General features: G+C 41.7%; 1 long non-coding RNA gene across 1 annotated transcript in view; it reads left to right on the top strand.

The window, feature by feature from the left end:
* The window catches only part of LOC146300674 (uncharacterized), a 31,303-nt gene extending 23,219 nt beyond the window's left edge, over positions 1–8,084 (top strand). The window contains exons 2-3 of the long non-coding RNA XR_014729451.1: positions 7,882–7,962; positions 8,056–8,084. This is a non-coding gene — a long non-coding RNA (uncharacterized LOC146300674). The remainder of the gene's footprint in view (positions 1–7,881; positions 7,963–8,055) is intronic.
* Positions 8,085–22,448: the final 14,364 nt, after the last annotated feature.

Here is a 22,448-nt window from a genome sequence, read left to right as displayed (position 1 = left end):
AATCTAACACTGTAGGCAATCTCCCATTGTCTCCGCTCTGGCTCCGCCTCGGAAAACAATGGCTGCCGTTGCTGACGATGTATTTATTTCCCCCTCCCAGTAACCCCTTAACCAATGGTATGTGCTTTGAGCTTAACTTGTCATGAGTATCTGGCAGTTTTCAGAAATAAAATCGGTGATTGGACGGCAAAGATATTAAGGCGGGAACCATGGGAATTTTATTTCCCATATTTGAATGGTCCGGCAGGTCCGTCCCTGCCAAGCCCTGATCAACCACCCTCAACCAGCTGTTTAGGGACAGACCCACAGCAGAGAACCACCACCTCTCAATAGGCGCTGCTGTTGTGTTAGGCTATTGGTATTGAGTTATATGTTTGGTAATAAAAAGTTGAACTGGCAAAAACAATCTGTTATTTTTTTCGGGGAGGCGGGGGGGGGGGGGGGGGGGAATTATGCTTAGGGCACCAAAATGGCTAGCAGCGGCACTGGCTGCAGGTTTATTACCTCGTGTGGTATTCAGGTTTTTTTTAAATTACTGTATCGTCAGTGCTTCTTGCCGAGTTGCGTGCATTGCTCTATGGACTGAGATTGATACATGCATGCAGTATTGGATTTAGATAACGTTTTGGACTGAATTTTTTTTTCTTCCAGGAATGCAAGTGAACATTGTAAATCAAGGTGAAATGTATGCTAACCTGTCGTTTTGATTTCTCAATGATTCTGTGCAATACTTTTCAGTGATTTTTGCTTTTCACATTATTTTTTTCTCTGCATGCAGGGCTCCAGACTAACTTTTTTTACTCGGAGCACAGTAGCCCCTGACTGAAAATTTTAGGAGCGCAAGCAGTAAATTCAGGGCACACCTTATATTGACCTGCAATGCATTTATTAATGTAACTAGAGAGAGTACAATTTAGTGGCAATTTTAAACCTGATGCTGGTAGTTCATGAAGAAAGGGACATCCTTAGTTTTTTCATTAATTCAATATTTTGCACGATAATACATAAAAGTATTAATGAAATTAGGGATTTATATTAGCAAGGGGGTTTAGAACTTTTGCAAAGCACTGTATTCATGTCACATTCTCATTGGGGTCTCTAAATGTCTGATCCTAGAATCGCCCCTGGTACAATTTCTGGGGAAATTGTGGGGTGTGCCTGCGTCGGTTGCAGATGGGGCAGTTTTTTACTGACATTTTTACAACTGATGTACAGCGACGCACCACATAAGCTAGAGTTTAAATACATAATTTAATGTGACATTACTGTACATGCAAGTTTAAGCTAAATGACTTAAATGTACGATGCGCTTTTCGATCAGTCCTCCGACGACACGATACATGCCGAGTATAACAGCGCCAACAGAGGCAGGGATACAGTAGCCATGCTAGTGCTAAATTGGTATTTAGTTGCTCGGCTCCATGACTCAAGTTAAGAAGGGCTCGTGAAACTGACCAAAAGAACGAAGGGAAACCCACTTGTCTGGCAGATTAAGACATGCGGTAGGAACCTAGCAAAAAATAGCCTAGACTTTCCAAGACTTTTAGCTAGGTTTATAGGTACCTAGCGAAAAATAGCCTCAACTTTCCTAGAGTTTTAGCTACAGTACTAATGCTGAGAGGTCGCTGATATTGCTGTCTTATGAGCACGTATCTATGCGTCGTTGCGAACGTGTGCTTACGTTGTGCACACCGAATACATTCCAAATGTTTAGGTCGCACATGCGCGAGTGCTTGTAAAAAATGCTCGCACTGTCTCAAAATCTGGTCGCAAAATGCGACTATTTGGTCGCAGTCTGGAGCCCTGGCATGTTAATTTGTGATAGTATGGCAGAGGGTGTGACATTGTTAGTTGGGGAAGGGAAGGGCAAAGATAATGACTCTGTGGGCGAGATCGGTGTGGGAAGGGGATATCCAAATTATCCTTTCATTGTTGGTACACCACAGCCAAAGCATGAGACCTTTAGCTGAACCAATACTTACCTAAACACGTTATGTAGAGCGCACTATGCCAAGACAAGTTGACCAGGGGCCTGGACTACGAATCAAGATCAACATGCTCTGGATTACTTTCATCGCAGTCACGATAAGCGGTACTACGACGGCGGTTATCAATTCTCTAACTCAACCCAGATCTTTCCAATCTAGAGACGTGCGCGTTCACATAAAGGGGCGGTGTTTGCACCGTATGTCCAATCGCAAACATGGACGAAACAATGCATATTTCACGAACGAGAAGCAGACAATCTTACAAACTTTGTCGGTAACCTTTCCTTTTACAGTCCCTTAAGTACTAGGTATTTACATAGAAAGTAAAGGGTATGTTTTGTGTTTTATTGGGTATTACCAATTGGTACCAAGGTGGTAAATACCTAGATAATTAGAAGTATTTACCCATTAACTAAATACTAATGTGCTGGTCATTACTGGGTATGTTTTCTGTTTTATTGGGTATTACCGATTGGTACCAAGGTGGTAAATACAGCGATAATTTGAAGTATTTACCCATTAACTATTTACTAACGTGCTGGTTATTACTGGGTAATTTTCACTGGTCCTAATTAGGTAAAGACAGAAGACAAAACTTAGTATTTACCTGGAAACTGTGGAAGAAATTTAGATTTCCTGTGTGCTTACATTATTCACTAATCAAGAGAACTAGTCATTGGATATTAGTTAGTATGTTCTCATGTAAGCTTGCTATTAATAAGAGTAGATTGTGTCTATGTGTCAGGGTTAATAGATGTTTGAGATCAGGAGAAAGTACTGGCTAAATGGTCCTTGTCATGACTACAAGGAGAGCTCCAACTATGTGTTGGCAGCTGTGAATCTCTTTCTCTGAGACTGTTGTAACGTCATTTCTGGCTGACTGTCACTATCTATGTTTACATTCTTGTCCCCTATAAAAGATGGTCCTCTGTCCTTCAGAGCGGAGAGAGACTTGATTGAGACCTAAGCCTGGTGTTGTGTTGTCATTTATTGTCAGAGGTCTGGTTTTCTCTCCCAATCTGCAGATTGATAAATACTTATTAAAATCCAGAACTCAACTGAACTTAGTCACTCCGTTTATGAAGAGACGGACAAAACACTTTCTTCATCAAAACGTATAAATATTACTATTTAAATACCGCTGGTTGGTATCTACAGGAGATATATATGGTAAATTATAATGTGTTATTGGGTAAATACCACTGCTACAAAGTAGGTAAAGACGGCCAAGCTCCAGCAGAATTACTAAAAAAGTACTCTACTATTACCCTGCAGTTACCTAAGGTTAATGTCGGTAACAGTCCACGTCTAATGAGAATATAAGATAGTACTTTCCAATAAAATAGGCTACCTTTTCAGATACATTTATCGATGATGGCCTCATTTACTTGGCTGGTATACCTACCTCCGCGGGAGTTTCCTCTACTATCATGGTAAATCTTCTTGGTTACTGGGTATGTTCCTGCGCATGTTTGGACTATTTACTCAGTAAGTAATCTGAAACTGGACTGTAAAAGGAAGCCATGTTTGTTTCCATGGTGTTACTAGGTTCTTACCATATTCTTTGTGAGCGAATACCACTTTGTCAATGTTACCCTTAATATAAACTTGTACTATACGTTCCAAGGCAATACCAGGTAAAACATGGCTATGTACTCAGTAAGTAATCTGAAACTGGACTGTAAAAGGAAGCCGTGTTTGTTACCACGGTGTTACCGGGCTCTTACTGTATTCTTTGTAAGCGAATACCACTTTGTCAATGTTACCCTTAGTATGAACTTGTACTTTAAGTTCTAAGGCAATACCAGGTAAAACATGGCTATGTACTCAGTAAGTAATCTGAAACTGGACTGTAAAAGGAAGCCGTGTTTGTTTCCATGGCGTTACCAGTCTCTTACCATATTTTTTTCAACTGTTCATTACCTTTTCCATGCAATAAACACAAGCTTGGATTATGTTACTAAGAAAAACATGACACTTCACTCTGTAAATTGTAACATTATTTTAAATTAGAGCACTGTTTCCATGGCATGACATGAACAAATACAAAGGTTAAATCACAATTGCCCCAATGATGGCAGTCATTTAGTTTTCAGCAGAGGGTCATGCTCCTGGTGCGCCGAACACGATAGCGGTGGATATCATCCTCTGGACTGTGAACTACAAGACAGATCATAAAAAGAAAATAAACATGTTAGCAACGTGGACGAGCAATCAGGCAATGTCGACTGAGGTAGCTGTCTAGCAATGTGCTAACATTAGCCTAACTTTATTTTCAAAATACATGTTATTAGCACAAGATCAAAATACAATCATTTAATATGCATTTCTATACTTTATCTTGACAAATAAATGATGTAATTAGGCTGTGTTATTTTGTGACTTACCTAGTAATGCAAGACTGCTGCTGGAGTTATCTCACTAAACCAACCAACTGTCGAAACCACTTATTGATGACAGAAACTTTTCAGAATAAAACCCGGAACTTCCATATATTAGTTGGCAGGTGATTGGATGAACCATCGGTCTATTGTCGTCCATTACCTACCAATAGAACGATGATTGGTCCAAAACCTATTTTGAGGCCAAAATTAGCTTTTTTAAAAATCTTTGCTAGCCATTTTAATCTCACTATGCGTGATATCTAGCGTTACGTCCACAGTTTTTCTCGCTAAGAAAACGAAGCTACTGAGTGCTAATACAACTTAAACTCATTGAACATCTATTTTAGTAGTATGACATTTACAAAAATATTACTTCAGAGGACGGCTCAAGGCGGTAAAAGCTTAATAAGAAGGCTCCAAGGGGAGAGGCTGCTGGCAAGGAAAAACGATGCCCAGTGTGCAACCACTTCTAAAGAGCCAAAACAGAGCCTGTTTAAGGAGAGCCTTGCCACTCCTTATTAAGCCCCATTGTACCGAATTTGGCTGCAGTTCCACCAGAGTTCCACTGGGGGTGATCGCGAGCGAGTGCATGTTGAATGGGAGTCTATGGAGCTAAACGGCTACATTTGTCTCTTTCGCCTGATTGTCGTTGAAAAATCTCAGATTTGATTGTAGTTTGTGCATGTTCAACATGGATTATAGGTCGAAAGTTGAATGAACGAGTACTCATGTCCTTTTGATTTCTTACATGGTGAGTCGTTGTTGCACATAACACGCTAGCATTCTGCTAATAAATGCTGATTGGTTAGTGAAGGACTGATACGACCAGAGCTCCCGCTTGATGGCATCCGAAGCGGAATCAGAATGTCAGAGCATAAGCAACATTAGCAACAACATTAGCAAGCCAAAACTTTTTCTAGCATGTGTATTGACAGGGAGAGCCTAACCTGTCAGCTGCGTTGTCGATGCCCTGAAAGAAAAAAGTAAGTGACCAGAGCTTGCCGTCAAGCAGTAGCTCTGGTCGTACGATGTGTATGACGTCAATTACATTTTCAAAAGCTTTTTAGAACAGAAAGGCGACTTTCAAAAAATCTAAAACCCGGCAGTGTGTATTTTTTGGGCCTCCCCTTTCGAATTCAGAATTCAAATTACTGGACAAAAAATTATATCCTGAGAAAAGTGGATTTTGAGGAGTACCGCTCCATAGACCTCCATTCATTCTGCACTCGCTCGTTAGCGCCCTCACATGGAATTTCAACCAGTTCAGAACCCGGAAGTTTCCAGAGAGTGGCAGTTCTCTCTATATTAGACATTCTCTGGCCAAAACTACCACAGCATCATTGGCATCCTTGGATACACTCAGATAAATGTGGCAATCGATTATTCTGTATTCTAAAATAAAATAGGTAGAATCTTAGATATTTGTATACTATGTTTTATGTTACAGGACCTGTAGAACGACAAACCATAGGGGCCAAACTAATACTGACTTGTTCTATGGTAGCCTTTATGAAGTTATTGAATTTTGAGTTTTTATATGGAGGTTTGTATAGATTTAACTTTTGTATTTGTTCATGTTTGGTCAATAATGTTAAAATTTACAGAGTGAAGTGTCACGTTTTCCTTTGAAACATAATCCAAGTTTGTGTTTATTGCATTAAAAGGGAATGAACAGTTGAAAAGGATATGGTAAGAGCCTGGTAACACCATGGAAACAAACACGGCTTCCTTTTACAGTCCAGTTTCAGATTACGTACTGAGTACATAGCCATGTTTTACCTGGTATCGCCTTGGAACGTATAGTACAAGTTCATACTAAGGGTAACATTGACAAAGTGGTATTCGCTTACAAAGAATACGGTAAGAGCCCAGTAACACCGTGGTAACAAACACCTTTTACAGTCCAGTTTTAGATTACTTACTGAGTACATAGCCATGTTTTACCTGGTATTGCCTTGGAACTTAAAGTACAAGTTCATACTAAGGGTAACATTGACAAAGTGGTATACGCTCACAAAGAATATGGTAAGAACCTGGTATCACCATGGTAATAAACACGGCTTCCTTTTACAGTCCAGTTTCAGATTACTTACTGAGTACATAGCCATGTTTTACCTGGTATCGCCTTGGAACGTATAGTACAAGTTCATACTAAGGGTAACATTGACAAAGTGGTATTCGCTTTACAAAGAATACGGTAAGAGCCCGGTAACACCGTGGTAACAAACACGGCTTCCTTTTACAGTCCAGTTTCAGATTACTTACTGAGTACATAGCCATGTTTTACCTGGTATTGCCTTGGAACGTATAGTACAAGTTTATACTAAGGGTAACATTGACAAAGTGGTATTCGCTCACAAAGAATATGGTAAGAACCTAGTAACACCATGGAAACAAACACGGCTTCCTTTTACAGTCCAGTTTCAGATTACTTACTGAGTAAATAGTCCAAACATGCGCAGGAACATACCCAGTAACCAAGAAGATTTACCATGATAGTAGAGGAAACTCCCGCGGAGGTAGGTATACCAGCCAAGTAAATGAGGCCATCATCGATAAATGTATCTGAAAAGGTAGCCTATTTTATTGGAAAGTACTATCTTATATTCTCATTAGACGTGGACTGTTACCGACATTAACCTTAGGTAACTGCAGGGTAATAGTAGAGTACTTTTTTAGTAATTCTGCTGGAGCTTGGCCGTCTTTACCTACTTTGTAGCAGTGGTATTTACCCAATAACACATTATAATTTACCATATATATCTCCTGTAGATACCAACCAGCGGTATTTAAATAGTAATATTTATAAGTTTCCAGGTAAATACTAAGTTTTGTCTTCTGTCTTTACCTAATTAGGACCAGTGAAAATTACCCAGTAATAACCAGCACGTTAGTAAATAGTTAATGGGTAAATACTTCAAATTATCGCTGTATTTACCACCTTGGTACCAATCGGTAATACCCAATAATACAGAAAACATACCCAGTAATGACCAGCACATTAGTATTTAGTTAATGGGTAAATACTTTGAATTATCTAGGTATTTACCACCTTGGTACCAATCGGTAATACCCAATAAAACACAAAACATACCCTTTACTTTCTATGTAAATACCTAGTACTTAAGGGACTGTGAAAGGAAGGGTTACCACTTTGTCTGCTCCTCTTGCATGAAATATTGTAATACAATCATATCAGGAATACAGACATATAATATAGGCACAATTCAACAAAGTCGCTGCAGCCAATCTGGCAGAAAATAGCAGCTGTAAATGCGTAAGCTACATGACTTATTGAAGATGTGATCATAATTACACGTGTGCATTCCACAACGTTAAACTTTTGTTGCTGTATTATTTCAGTTGCAACCCTGCAGTGGCAACCCTGCAGTGGCAACCGATTGTGGGTGCAAATAAAAAATAAAACCATAATTCAAAACGGTAAGCCAATACATATTTTAAGGCCAACATGTACAAGGCTGAATTTCCTGAACTCGTCCCTTTTTTAGGATATCTATCAGGGTCACCCCATGATGGAAGGGGGCATTTCTTCAGACCCTGGTGGCAGCAGGTTGGAAGCCCAGGCATATGTATGTTTCAAGTAGCCTAATCTATGTGACCATGTTCATTCAACAATTATTTATGAATATTGTAGGAGTGAAATGTATTACTGTTCTCTGCAGTGACTGTCGTCCCACTGTGCCATACAGAGGTTACAGTGAAACTAATAGTCATACGCCAGTATGTATGCCATATGTGGTTACTAAATATTGATCCAATATACCATTTACTTTCTCATCCAGGTCCTAGATGATCAGGAAACTGTGTCTGCCTGCTCATTTTGGGGGTACACTTTTGAGTTGTATTTACCACTTGCAACACAGATGGTGAGAGTGTGTGAATGTGTGGCTGTGATTGAAGTGTCTGTGATAACTTACTAATGGTGGTGCTCTCAACATAAGACACAAGTCCTTAAAGTGCTCATTTCAAATATGACTCAATTGATTAAATTGCTATTGTGTTAAACTCAGCAGGAATAGAAACGTCTTCCTCCCCCTGAGCCTAGGGCCTCCACTTCAAAGTCAAGACAAAGACACAAGGTATAAGCAATGAACCTTGTAATAGTCAAATGGACACCTTCAACTTTGACCAAGTGTGCCTTGGAAAGGGACAATGTTCTTTTGTATTAGGTTGGAGCAGACAATGTGAGGGGCCCTGTATAAAAAAAAAAAACCATGGAGCTCGATTATTAGAGGCTTTTAATTAAAAAAACAAGGCTGGAGACAGAAAAACTGGAATATGAGAAGAGATAGTAATTGACTGAATAAATGACACTAAAATTAGTTACACTGACATATTTTTCTGTATTCCTAGGGAAGGGAGAACACATGAAGATGTATTTGTTAAACTTTGTGTTACGTTTTGGTCTTTTTAATACCTTTTTGTGGCTTTCTTGTTGTGCCGTTTGAATCTTTTCTGGGGGTTTTCACCACTTATCTCTTCCAATGTCCTAAAAATGCTATAAAAGTGAATGAAACATCAAAATTTAATGAAAGTAGTGAAATAATCATATATGTATCACTTGTGAAGAGCTTTGTACAGATACCCATTGTTCTTCTTGGTTTGAAAGGTTTTGATTGGGGAAAAAAAACACATTTCTGATATGGAAATGATTAGAAAATGGCTCAAAGCAACCCAAGGACAACAGAATGGGTCAAGTTGTAAAATATGATATAATTTGCATACATTGCCAGAAGGGAAATCAGAACATTGAGTGAAAAACCTTGTTTCATTTTGTCAACATATTAGAGTCCAAAGTTTTTACAAAGGGCACTTTGGTAATCTATTTTCACCACGACATTAATCAGAATATTGTGGCAACAACCATTAACCCGTTAATTAGTAGGGTCACGTATATGTGATCGTTCGAAAGCGGGCCCCACAGAGTACCGTCACACATATGTGATTCTGAACCTTCCAACCGACTATTTTCCGATAGACAAAAACTATATGACAAACGCTATAGTATGGCTTCAAAATTTACAATTAGGAGGCTAACAAGTAACAAGTATTATGCTAGGTTGCTAGGTAACGGAAGCTAACTAAAGCTAGCTAGCTTTCGTTTTGAAAAAATAACTCACTCTGGTGGCAGCGTCGGTAATATTTAGAACTCACTCCTCTAAAGGTTAAAGAAAATCCAAATAGCGGAGCAGACCCACACTTTCAAAGTACCCATAGCGAAATAACGAAACGATATGCATACAGTCTGTGGGACTGTGAGTGCACAGCTTCAATGTGTAGCATTGGCCAAATACGGCTCAAGAAGCTGGCAATATACGTAATTCCCTCTGCTAATAACCTATATCTTTCAGAAAGATACTGATGAGGGAATGCGAAAGGGTTTTGTCAGTTTCTAAATGTTCTGTTTCTTCTGAGCGCACCTCTGACAATCCGCGTACCAAGCTCCATAGGAACTTCTATGAACGGTGACGACATTATCGTCAAGAATGAGTTAGTGGGCGGGGTTTTTATACCGGTTGATCTCTGATCTCCAACTTAACCTGATCCCGACCAGGTTAGCCGTTCAGCATGTGTTACCATGGCGATCTACCCCGTTAACAAGTGATCCACCGTCGTACTACAGAAAACCCTGGGTTGAACCTGAAGTTACCTCGCTAACGCCAAATCTTGATTCGTAGTACAGGCCCCAGGAAACAGACTTAGGCGCAATCATCACACAGCTAGCTGAAAAGTTAGGCCAGTCCATTGTTGCTCACCTGCAACCTGATAGGGGCTCACACAGCATGCAGAATCCTGAACAGCCTTCAGGAGTGAATCTGTCTAATGTCAAATTAGTCATGCGTTCAGATGCAAAAGAGCCGCCTATATTCCGAGGCGATGAGTCAGACAAGTTCACAGTACATGAATGGGAGACTCTCATGGAAATGTATTTAAAGAAGCGAGCCATTCCAGTCAATGAACATTCACAAGAAATCCTGGCTAAGCTTATGGGCAAAGCGGGAGATGTGGTGAAGGTAAAGCTGCGCAACACAAGAGTTGACCACACTCAAAATCCTCAGGTGATTTTTGACATCTTGAAACAGCATTTTAGTGTGCACACATACTCTAACATGCCCCTAGCTGATTTTTACAACAAATTTCCCAAGCCTGGCGAGGAGGCAATGGAGTATTGGATTAGGCTTAATAAGACGATGGATGTTACAGGAGAATGCTTGAAAAGACACGACCGTAGCATTGAAGACCCAGACCATGAGGTTAGCATAATGTTCATTAAGCACTGTCCAGATCAGTCACTCGCAAGTATTTTCAAGTTCAAGTCTGCAGGAAAATGGCTAGCTAGTGAAGTTCAAGAGCGGCTTGATGAGCACATGCAGGACAGGAAAAGTCATGCTTCAGTTACGACACATCAGTCAAACACAGTGACATGCAAAGTCCACTCATAGTGTCATGCGCCTTTTGCCAAAAGCGGGTCTGACCCGAGCACCTCTTCACCCCCTATGCAGTCTCCAGTGTCTTCTACAGATAGTACTGGCAATGATTACATGAAGAGTCTGGTGGGACTGCTAGACAAGCTAGTGACGCAGCAAAGCCAGGTGCCTCTCAACCTTAATAGCCAAGCTTTAGCTTCACAAGGCACGTAGAGTCTGTGGCAAATTTGATCATTCTACAGTGTCTCACTGTAGACGAGTGAATCGATGTCTGAAGTGCCTAGTCCCTGGCCATCGGAAGAAAGATTGTACCAAGCGCCCTAGCCAGCAACACTTTCAGTCTACTGGCAACGTAGAGGGACAGAACCAGAAGTTAAACTAGAGAGCCCACACCTGGAAGGGGCTGGTGTGGGTAAAACGATTGAATCCCTCTCTCACGATCCAGATTTAATTAGTTTGTTTGAAAAGGGCTGTGCTAATGCAACTAAGGGGTCAAAGGTCATCATTCAATCCAGCCAGAAGATCCAAGCTTTCAGTGAGTTTTTCTATGTTCCTGTCACCATCAATCACCAAGTCCAGCTTAAAGGCATGCTAGATTCAGGCTCCATGGCATGCACCATCAGTGGACCTGCAGTGGAGAAGCTCAATTGTGCTGGTGTCTTGCCTGAAAAGCAGTATCCAGAGGAGAACATTGTGTTAATAGGATGTGGGGGTCAGCATACTCAACCAGAAGGGTTTTATGAGTTAAAGATCCAGCTCTATGGCACATGTTGTATAGTACCCACCTTAGTTGTCCCGTCACAGTCAGATGACCTCATAATAGGTACAAATGTCATCAAACACCTAATGCACAATCGAAAAGGTGACAGCAGGTACTGGGACATTTTGTCCAGATACAACCATCAATCCAACCCAGAAGTTGACCATTTCTTGTCAATGTTCACCAGTGTTGACCAATGGAAACACCCCTGACAAGATTGGAACGGTTAAACTCACCCAAGCAGTCACTCTCTTACCCAGGCATGAACACCTTGTCTGGGGCAGACTTCCTCCCAATGTGCTGATGTCACCTGGCAGTACGGTTGTGGTGGAACCAACTGGGTCCAAAGTTCAGCCACGGGGTGTTCTCGTTGGCCGTCTTGTCACACCCCTATGGGGAGATAGATGGGTGCCCATGACTGTGGTGAATCCGACAGAAAAACCCATCACACTGAGGAGAAATTGCAAGATGGCTGATGTGTATCCATGCATGGCATTAGAGGATTTTCAAGGCCTCCATGTCGCTTCAGAGAAACAGTCAGGTACTTCTCACAGTCCATGTCATAGTACCCCACCTACTGCTAGCTTGGCAGACATTGGCTTGGCTGACATCAAGATTGATTCAGCACACATTAGTGAATCATGTAAGAATGAGCTTACCCAGCTACTTACTGAGTTCCAGGACGTTTTCTCCAAACATCCACTGGACTGTGGTGAAGTAAGGGAGTACACTCACCGCATTCGCCTAAGCGACGACCGTCCATTTCGCTTACCATACAGGAGGGTGCCCCCTGCCCATTATCAGAAGCTGAGGCAAGTGCTCACTGATATGGAGGAAAAAGGGATTATTCAGAAGTCCACAAGTGAATATGCTTCACCCTTGGTAATGGTGTGGAAGAAAGACGGCAACCTACGAATATGCATTGATTTCAGATGGCTGAATGCACGAAGAGTGAAGGATGCTCACCCTCTGCCACATCAATCAGATTGTCTGGCCGCTCTTGGTGGCAACTGCTTCTTTAGTACAATGGACCTCACCTCAGGGTTTTATAACATCCCAATGCATGAAGATGACAAGAAATACACAGCATTTACAACACCACTTGGATTGCATGAATTTAACCGAATGCCTCAAGGGTTGTGTAATAGTCCAGCATCCTTTATGAGGATGATGATGGGGATTTTTGGGGATATGAATTTCAGTAAGTTGCTGTGCTATCTTGACGATCTTTTAGTATATGCACCATCAGAGAGTGAGGCCTTGTCCAGACTGTGCACAGTGTTTGAGATGCTGAGAGGGAATAACTTGAAACTGGCTCCAAAGAAATGCCACTTGTTGCAAAAGGAAGTGAAGTTCTTAGGGCATATCATTAATGGGGAAGGTGTATCTGTGGACCCAGCAAAGGTAGAGGTCATTTCCAACATGAAGATACAAAACCTTATGGAGCAAGATGAGCAAACACCCTCTGTGCACAAAATAAAGTCCTTCCTCGGCATGGTATTTTACTACCAACATTTCATCCCTAATTGCTCTGCTATAGCAAAGCCCTTATTTGCACTCACTGCAGGGCAGAAAAGGAAAGGCCACTTAGCTAAAAAAAAAGAATTTTCAGGGTGTGTTTTCGTAAGTTTACTCCTGCAGATTGGACAGTGGAATGTAACAATGCTTTGGATAAGCTGAAAGCCATGCTGCTTGAGTGTGCTGTCCTTGCTCACCCAGATTTTGAGCAGCCATTCATCCTATCAACTGATGCTTCATTGGACGGACTGGGAGCAGTCCTTTCACAAGTGCCTAAGGGTGAAACAAAAGCCAGACCAATTGCTTTCGCGAGCAAGACCCTCAGTGTGTCCCAAAGGAAATATCCTGCTTATAGACTTGAGTTCTTGGCCCTGAAATGGAGACTGTGCGAGAAGTTTAGCCACTGGTTAAAGAGCCATAGCTTCACTATCTGGACGGACAATAATCTGCTTACTTACCTTCTCACAAAGCCCAAACTGGATGCATGTGAACCTCGATGGGTGTCCAAGCTTGCCGCTTACTCCTTTGACCTCAAACATCTTCCTGGCAAAAAAAATGTGGTGGCTGATGCTTTGAGCAGAGATGTTTTTGCCACGCCCATTAGTCAGAGATTGTTAAAGGAGCCATATGTGTAAAGGAGCCACAGGTCTCAGACTCAGATCCTCAAGTCAATCAGTCATCACTCGTCTAAACTCGTATGTGGCGCAGCTGAAATGAAAGCTCTTTGTCAGGCCCACTGTGACTGGACTGATGCAGCAGAGACCCGAGCAATGTGCATAACTCCCACACCTGCAACATCTCACAAGCTGTCAACACACATCATCCATGTTCTCTGCCCTGGAGCTCCAACTAAACCAGGAGCAAGACATGTACATTTCTAAGGTACTGCCCTTTATCACTGCTAGGAGGCGCCCAAGTAGACGAGAAAGACATGTTGCTCATTCGAAAGTCCTTAGGCTGTTCAAGCAGTTGAACAAACTGGAGGTTCGGGACAATGTCTTATACAGGGTATTAAAAGATCCTGTGTCCAAACAGAAGAAATTTCAATATGTGCTACCTGAAAGTCTAAAGGACAGAGTGTTAGCAGGCCTTCATGATCTTGCAGGTCATCAGGGACAGGATCAAACTATGTCACTCGCAAGACAGCGCTTCTATTGGCCTAATATGGAGAATGACATAAGGGGACATGTTCGATATTGCCAGAGATGTGTTGTCGCAAAGTCACCAGACCCTGCTGCTCGTGCCCCTTTAGAAAGTATCAGAAGCTCATTTCCGATGGAACTGATATGTATGGACTTCTGGTAAGCAGCGTTCAGTGGACGTTCTAGTAATAACAGATCATTTCACGAAACTAGCTCACGCTTTCCCCTGTGCTAATCAAACAGCCAAACAAGTTGCCAAAAAACTGTGGGACAATGTATTTTGTGTTTATGGCTTCCCAGAAATAATACATTCTGATCAGGGCACAAAATTCCAGAGCAATCTGATAGCAGAGCTTCTCAGCCTGGCCGGTGTTGCAAAATCCCGCACAACAGCTTACCACCCAATGGGAAATGGTGCCACCGAGCGATTCAATCGCACCTTGGGTAGTATGCTGTGTACTTTGCCCCTCAAAGCAAAACATCAGTGGCCCCAGCAAATTCAGACACTTACGTTTGCATACAATGCTACTGTCCATGAAACTACAGGTTACGCTCCTTTCTTTCTGATGTTTGGGCGTGTCCCTAGATTGCCGGTGGATATCATGTTCAAACCAGTCTTGAATGACCCTGGAGTAGCTGATTATGGCACTTATGCAAAGTCTCTGCTTTCTAGCTTGAAAGGTGCTATGGAGATTGCACAGAAGCATTCTTCTACTGTGCAAAAACATCAGGCTCAGCAATACAACAAACGTGTCAAGGGCACTTACTTATTTGTGGGAGATCGAGTTCTAGTGGCAAATAAGGGAGAGCGAGGAAAAAGAAAGTTGGCAGACAAGTGGGAGGATAGGGTCTATGTCACCGAAGGGGCGAGCAATCCCACTAGGCAAATGAATCCCAGGACACACCACAACAGAGACAAGGGTTTGTTTTTTTTAGAAAATACACTTTTATTTCAAATTCATAAAACTACCCCTGGAACTGGTCTAATGAAGGGCACAGGCCAATTTTGGGCACCCGGTAGAGCTAGGGTATTTAAACTAGGGTGAAACACCACACGGCAAGGGGGTACACAGCAACAGCACACTACAACGGTTCACCGGTCAATCCCGCACACAAATTCAAAGGAACCATATAGCCACGCAGCAACACAGGTAGCAGCCCACACATCAATGCTCACACGTGCACACAGGGATCCCCAACCCTCTACCTGCACCTCCCATAAAGCACAGCGCCAACACTACCCCCTGTCCAGGCCAGCAGACAAACATACAGAAAAAATAAGAAAAAAACGTCCGTTCGGTCGGGGTCCCTCCCGACCGAACAAAAAAATATATACACACGGAAACTGTCCAACCTAGAGACTGGAATAGTCAAGCTGCACCACCCGTCCTCGAGTGGCCGAAACTGTTCCTTTGCGGTGGTTTCTCCCCCCCGCCTGAGTGACGTCACTCCTCTGGGTCTCTCCGAGAAGTCCAGGCGGTGGAATCCGTACCGCTTTGAACCTGCCAATGGAATAAACAACAAACGGTGAATCCTCCAGGTTCCGCAACCACCGTCACCCGTTCACAAAGCAATGGGTGTTGGAGTCACCGTTCCTCTTAATAGTATTTGAGAGCGCAGAATAATCTCGCTCGTCCGATGTCTCCGCTCCCCTTCTCTCAGGCTCAAACGAAGTAGACAACGTAGATCCCGTAAAAGCAGTAGCCACTGCGACGGTGGATCCCAACCTGTCGCCTTGACTAGTCGTGTAGTCCTGTGTACGGGCCCTCTTCTCATCTCTCCGCTGTCAGTCTTTTTATACCCAGTCCAATTGGGGCTCCACCAATCTGGGTTGGCCACTCAATCTTGCTAACAGTCTGCAGCCGTGTCCGATTAATTGGTCCTCGCACGGCAATCGCGGAGTGTCTATTAGCAAGCGGATAAAAGAGCAGAGCAGCGGAAAGCCCAAACCCGTGCCGGCATTGTACAGTTTGCTCCATAACACAACCATTCCCCTCCCCATCACAGATTATCCACATGCATAGACCACCCCTTAAAAACAAGACAAAACCCACACGACATCTACACCGTCATTGGGGTAAATTCTAGTCTTCATGTCTATAAGATAAAGGATGTCACAGGATGTACAAGAACAGTTCATTGGAATCTGCTACTGGAGGTCAATTTCCTACCTATTCCTGAGATCAATATGGATGAGGATGCCCATGGTCATGATCAGTCATTGACCAGCGATGTCTCTGATGAGGACTGTGAAAATGACGAAGACGAAGACACATCTGTAATAGCTCAAGAGGATGACACAAGTGCTCTGATAGAAGTGTCTCTTGATTCACCATGTGGTGATTTGAATGTGCCGCAATCAGTTGACTCTGAAGCAGTGTGTGAATCTAGTCCCCCAGTCAGTCCAGTTAGAGTTAGTGCTGTACAAACACCCACACCAGTTGCCTCAAATGCAGATACATTACACTCAACACCGACTGATGCGCATACTTCTGTTCAAACAGGTGCATGTACTGAGACCAATGGCCATGTTAGGACCCGTGCAGGTAGATTAGTGAAATCAGTGAACAGACTAGTAGAGTCTATGGTTCAAAGGCCATTTTTGAAAGGTCAATGGTGGGATTAACTGCTATTTTTTTTTAGTTTTGAGTCTGAATCTGAAACATACTGACCATTAGAAAATGGGTGAATAGTTTTTATGAGTGGTTATTGATGGGTATTTAGGATCAAGAATCGTGTGATGTAACAGGCATCATATTTATCTAAGGGAGTTGAGAGACTTGATCAGCCTCTTATCTTTTTCTTAACCTTGAATCTGACGTAACCTATTGAGTTGATTGGTGGACTAGGTCTACTTTTGTCTTGAGTCCGAGTACCAGTGTTAGGTATAACCCACTATCCAGATTTTCAGAAGCACTTCCAGCATCAGAATATTGGTGAATTTCAGGAGTAACAATTTCATGTAACAAAGTAAAAAATGTATTATTTTGTTTGCATTTTATTTAATGAAATGTAACCACATTCTGATTTGATTATTTCTTTCTTTTCTATCTTGTATATATTAAATGTTGATTATTGAACACACTGAGTACTAACCTGTACTGTCCCTTTAAGAGATTTGGTTTAGTCTGTTGGTAACCCGTTTAGTCTTCAGTCAACGGTTCCTGAATTGAAGAGAGCAGGCTAATGTCTAGCATATGGGATAACTACATGTTATGTGTGTGTACAGGTATGTTTGAATTCAGTGTATGTTATGTATTGTTTCCTCTATTGTTGTTCTAATGTGTGAAGAGTTAATGCTATATTTTATGTGCTTTCACATGAGGTTTATTCTTGTAAGAGTCTTCAGTCAACGGTTCCAGAATTGAAGAGAGCAGGCTAATGTCTAGCATATGGGATAACTACATGTTATGTGTGTGTACAGGAATAAATGAGAAAAAAAAACTTCAGTTCGCGGCCGTTTTATTGAAGAAAAGAACACAATGCAGAAGGACCTGTTACATAAAGCATACTAATCAAATATGTAAGACCATCTTTTATTCAACTTAACCATTGATGACAGTTATTCATCAAGAAAGTATTACATTTTTATAAATGTAGTATACATTCATTGACATTGAGTATGATGGACAGTACGTAATCACTACCTAATGCTTTAGTGGTCAACTGTTTCAGTGGAACGAAAGGTGAAATCCTCAGAATCCTAATTGGGCCATCATATTCCAACTGGCCCATCAGTCCCATAGTCCCCTTCCTTTTTTCACCAATCCTTATCCCTCCATGTTGCTATCTGCACCTTAGTTTTAAAGGTCACATGATATGCAGTTTTCGGATGCTTTTATATAGGCCTTAGTGGTCCCCTAATACTGAATCTGAAGTCTCTTTCCCAAAATTCAGCCTTGGTGCATAACTACAGCCACTACAAGCAGTCCCACTATGAGCTTTCCTCAAGATTCAATGTTTCTATCGAACGCCAACTGTGCCAAAACGTCTGAAATCTCGTTTGTGTACACACGTCAAAAACGGCCGTCATTTGTACACGTTTTGACGTCTGTACACGTCCGTTTTTTACGTCTGTACACGTTTAAAATTGGGTGCTACCACTTCATTTTGTTTCTGAGGGGAAACCAGATAACGATCATTGCAAGAGAGAAAACCTGTCCACACTCAACCAATCTTGATTGAATTAAGGTTAAGAAATAGGCTAATATAAATTGGCAGTGACATTATCAACAACTGTAGGCTATTTTGTACCAACTGAAGAAAAAAAATGTTTGTATACTATATCATATTTACATTTCGAAAAAGGTATACATTTAAGTTTGTTAAAATTCCCACTAGATGGCAGTGTGAGTGCACAAATAGTAAGGGCAGAGCCTCTGGTCAATGTGATGGGTATAGCCAAGGCTAAATTGTGGAACAACAGCAAGCAAAATAACATTACAATTAAACAGGTTAGGAATACACAGGGTTGAAGACAGCTGGACAGTACACAGAGTAGCATTATTCAAAAAATAAAACAAGTAATACCCATGGCAATATACAAGTAATATCCAACACAGGGAATGTACAAAACACTTTTAATGTAATTGAGAGTAAATGAAAATGTAGAGGGTTTGTTTTTTTCCCCCAGGATAAGGATGGGAACCTATCAGTAGTACTGGTTCTCAACCCTGGTCCTCAGGGCACCCCTGTCCTGCATGTTTGAGATGTTTTCCTGCTCCAACACACCTGATTCAAATAAATGGTTATGAGTAGGCTTCTGCAGAACTGGATAATGACCCATTCATTTGAATCAGGTGTGTTGGAGCAGGAAAACGTCTCAAACATGCAGGACAGGTCTATAGAGGATAGAGACCTGTGTTATGCTGGTAAAAATATTTTGTAATTTTTTAAAGATTTAAAAAAATGTGAGAGTCCACAAACACAAGGAGGACAAGAAAATCCTAAATGTAACCTTTTTGATCCTATAGTGTGTGGCGTTTGTTCTCTGGGTTCCCCTCACACATGAAGCATAGCGCAAGTTCAGTCAGGCAAGACCGATTCCCTGCACTCGGGCTCAATCGTAGTTGCACTACTCACTCCCCCCGCTAAGAACGCCCTACCTTCCCTCGTTCCCGGGTCGGGCGGTCACTGGGGTTCAGGTTGATTAGCGCTCCCGCCTACAATACATGGCGTCATATGGTCCGTGCCTTTAAATACGATTCTTTCCTTGTGTAGTTTGTTGATGCTGTCAAGTGCGCGACCCACCACCTCCCCGTCGCCACCCGGTTCCTGTCTCCGTCTTCGGCTCGATTGGTCGTCAGCTGTGCCACCGCCACCAGTGTCTGGACTCCGCGGGGGATTCTTCTTCGGGCGTTGGGCAGGCGCCCGTTGATTTATATAATTCCCCGCGGGGTCCAAGCTCCAAACATTGTAGTACATTTATATTCTGTAATAAATATCTTTCACTTATCCAGGTCTCTCCTGATTGAAATTATTTCGGAGCGGCTCCGACGTTCTTCCGAGCAAGTTTGGCCACTCTTAACACACCTCACATCAAGGGAAAATCTGATAAAATAATTTGTAGATAATCGGGACATAACCTAGGATTGTTGGGACATTACCTAGGATTGTCGGACCAAAATCAGCCCGATTATCTTGTGGTGTGTACCCAACATTAGTCAGAGTATGTTTGAACGGAGTTGTAAATTAGTGGAGCAAGGAACAGAGTACCATTAATTAAACCTGAGCAAGGAGCGCATATTATTAATGGCCCAGATGTGATCAGATTTAATCTCCATGCCGCTATGTTGCATTGCATGAGCAGCACCTTTGGTCAGATATATGGTGCATTCCTTTGCCTATTTGGTAGGCTATTGAATGTTTGATTCCCCTCGACCATACATGGGGCATAGCGCACATTTATTTTCTCACTCATACTTTGGTGGTTGTAAAGTTTCAGCATAATACTTTTTCATGCCAAAACTAATCTTTAATAAATGTGTATATGACCTTTCATCAATTATTTACAATCTCATTGCATGCTCTGCGCTTGAGTCATTATAGGCTATGGTTGCATTCATCCCTGTTCCTAAGTCGAGGTGCATAATTTTCGTAAAATGAATGACACTGAATTGTTTGCCATGAAATGCTTGTCTTGTTGACTACAAAAACAAATTGTAGGCCTGTGTAGGCTACAGAGTCACATATATTTATGCATAAAGTTGAACACGTTTATAAAATGTCTAAAGTTGGCCAATTTAGATGATGTAGGCCTACCTTAATATTATAACTCAAGGGGGTTAGTATATTATGCAGTGTACATAATGCACTGTATATTTAAACATCAGTTCTCTGCTTTTTTTTTTTTTTTTTACTGTCGGAGGCCGAACACATCACAAAACAAGGCTGCAGCAAAATCTGGCTATTGACTTTACTAGGAATTAATTAGCCTACGCACTATAGAGGCTTTATTATTATTATTATTATTATATGTATATATTACATATTTTCGGTACAGCCAGAGCTCGCCTTTTCTCTACCCAGAAGATGGACTGGCCAGGTTCCCAAATGCAAACAAGTGCGCGCTGGTGCTATACCTGTGGGCGAGACTTATGACAACTTTAAAAGGTGTAGCTTGGAATAGGTTAGAATATGTTCTGCAGATCAGTTTGGGGAGGACTAAATGTAGTCGTAAATTAATTTTATTTTACATGAACACATGTTTTGTTCTGTTTAAATGTATGGATTTCAAAGGCGTGATACTCATCTTCGAATGTTATGTATGTGATCAGGGGCCTATTCCATAAAAGCCGCTCAAAAAAGCTAGACTTAAGTTGAATTAGTCAAGCGGGGCTAAAGTGGTTCCATTAAGGCCAATTTCAGCTCACGCAGTCCTCCTAATTCAAGTCAGATTTAAGTAGTCAAGCTAATTGCGCGTGCACCCTATTCTTAAGCAGTCCGAGAGGTAAAACATGGATCAGATAATCCACCGCGGCAAAAGCAATGCACACGGCCACGTGACTTCTTCCAGAAAGAACGTTCCCTTTAAATCGTGTACTATGACAGTTCCCTCATCCACCGCCTCAATCAAAATAAAATGACACGCCATGATTGACGTCGTGAACGACAGGCTACGTAGGTCGAGGACCTTTTTAGACCTTTACTTCGTTGATTAAAAGAAACCCTCTAAACTCATCTAAATTGGCTTTTTTGACATTGTTTAAAATAAAAAGCCTACTATTAATCAATACATCCAGTAGCCTAACTTTTTTACATGGTTTTTGTGTCGGGGAAATTGAGGGCAGATTTAGGTTTGTTTTGCAATTGTAGGCTACTGTTAACAATTATATTGCTATGATAATTATACTCTGATAATTTAGATTGAGATATAGGCCTATGCCTGATGCCTAAACATTTGAAATCACAAACTAACATCCATACATTGATGGCTATGGTGTGTAGCCTATCAAAGCGTTGTTCATCATTGTTTAATGCATTAGGCTAAATGTTGTAGGCCAGGGGTTTTCAAAGTGTAAGACAGTGAGCCTCCCTTGAGAGAACATCAAGTCACCGGGGCCTCCCCCATTTTAACGGGGTCATAGAATGATTTTTTGGGGGGTATTTCACACTGTTCCTTAAGGTCTCCGAATAGGGTATGTAACATTGGTTGGGCTGAAAATGTCCCGGGTGCTGTTCTATGCGCCCTAATGCACCCTGTGAAATAGCTCTGGAATAAAACAAGAGGGTTTCTTCTTTCTATGGTATGCTCATGAATATATAGATGAGCTGCGTGATGATTGGTTGGTTTACAACCAGTGAAGCTGCAGAGCATAACCCAACATAACTCACTGAAACATCGAAGGTGGCGACTTGAAATAAAAACGTACAAATAAATCTATTGTGTCTGCACAACACAGTTTTCAACAGATTGACTAGACATCATTTGAAATGACAACGTTAGTTGTTTCCACTTCTGTTGTCGAGCAAATGGGATCAACATAGGCAGTGCCGCCGCTCCCGCCACTCGCATTGCGCGTAGGGCACCAAGTGCTGAGGGGGCACCAAAAATAGCCTAATGAAAAATCATCATAGTCATAATAATTATAATGCAGATATTATTTTAGTATAGAAATAGTATGCTCTTTTTAGGCATGCATATCACAAAACAGCCAGAACAAGAGATATATTTAATTGCTCAAGAAAGTAACGATGCCCCCCCCCCC

The sequence above is a fragment of the Hypomesus nipponensis genome, chromosome 2 (genome assembly GCF_054491055.1).
Source record: "Hypomesus nipponensis isolate SF chromosome 2, ASM5449105v1, whole genome shotgun sequence".
Classification (NCBI taxonomy): Eukaryota; Metazoa; Chordata; class Actinopteri; order Osmeriformes; family Osmeridae; genus Hypomesus; species Hypomesus nipponensis.
Note: the sequence above shows the minus strand (reverse complement) of the source record. Positions and strands in the feature narration are given on the sequence as shown.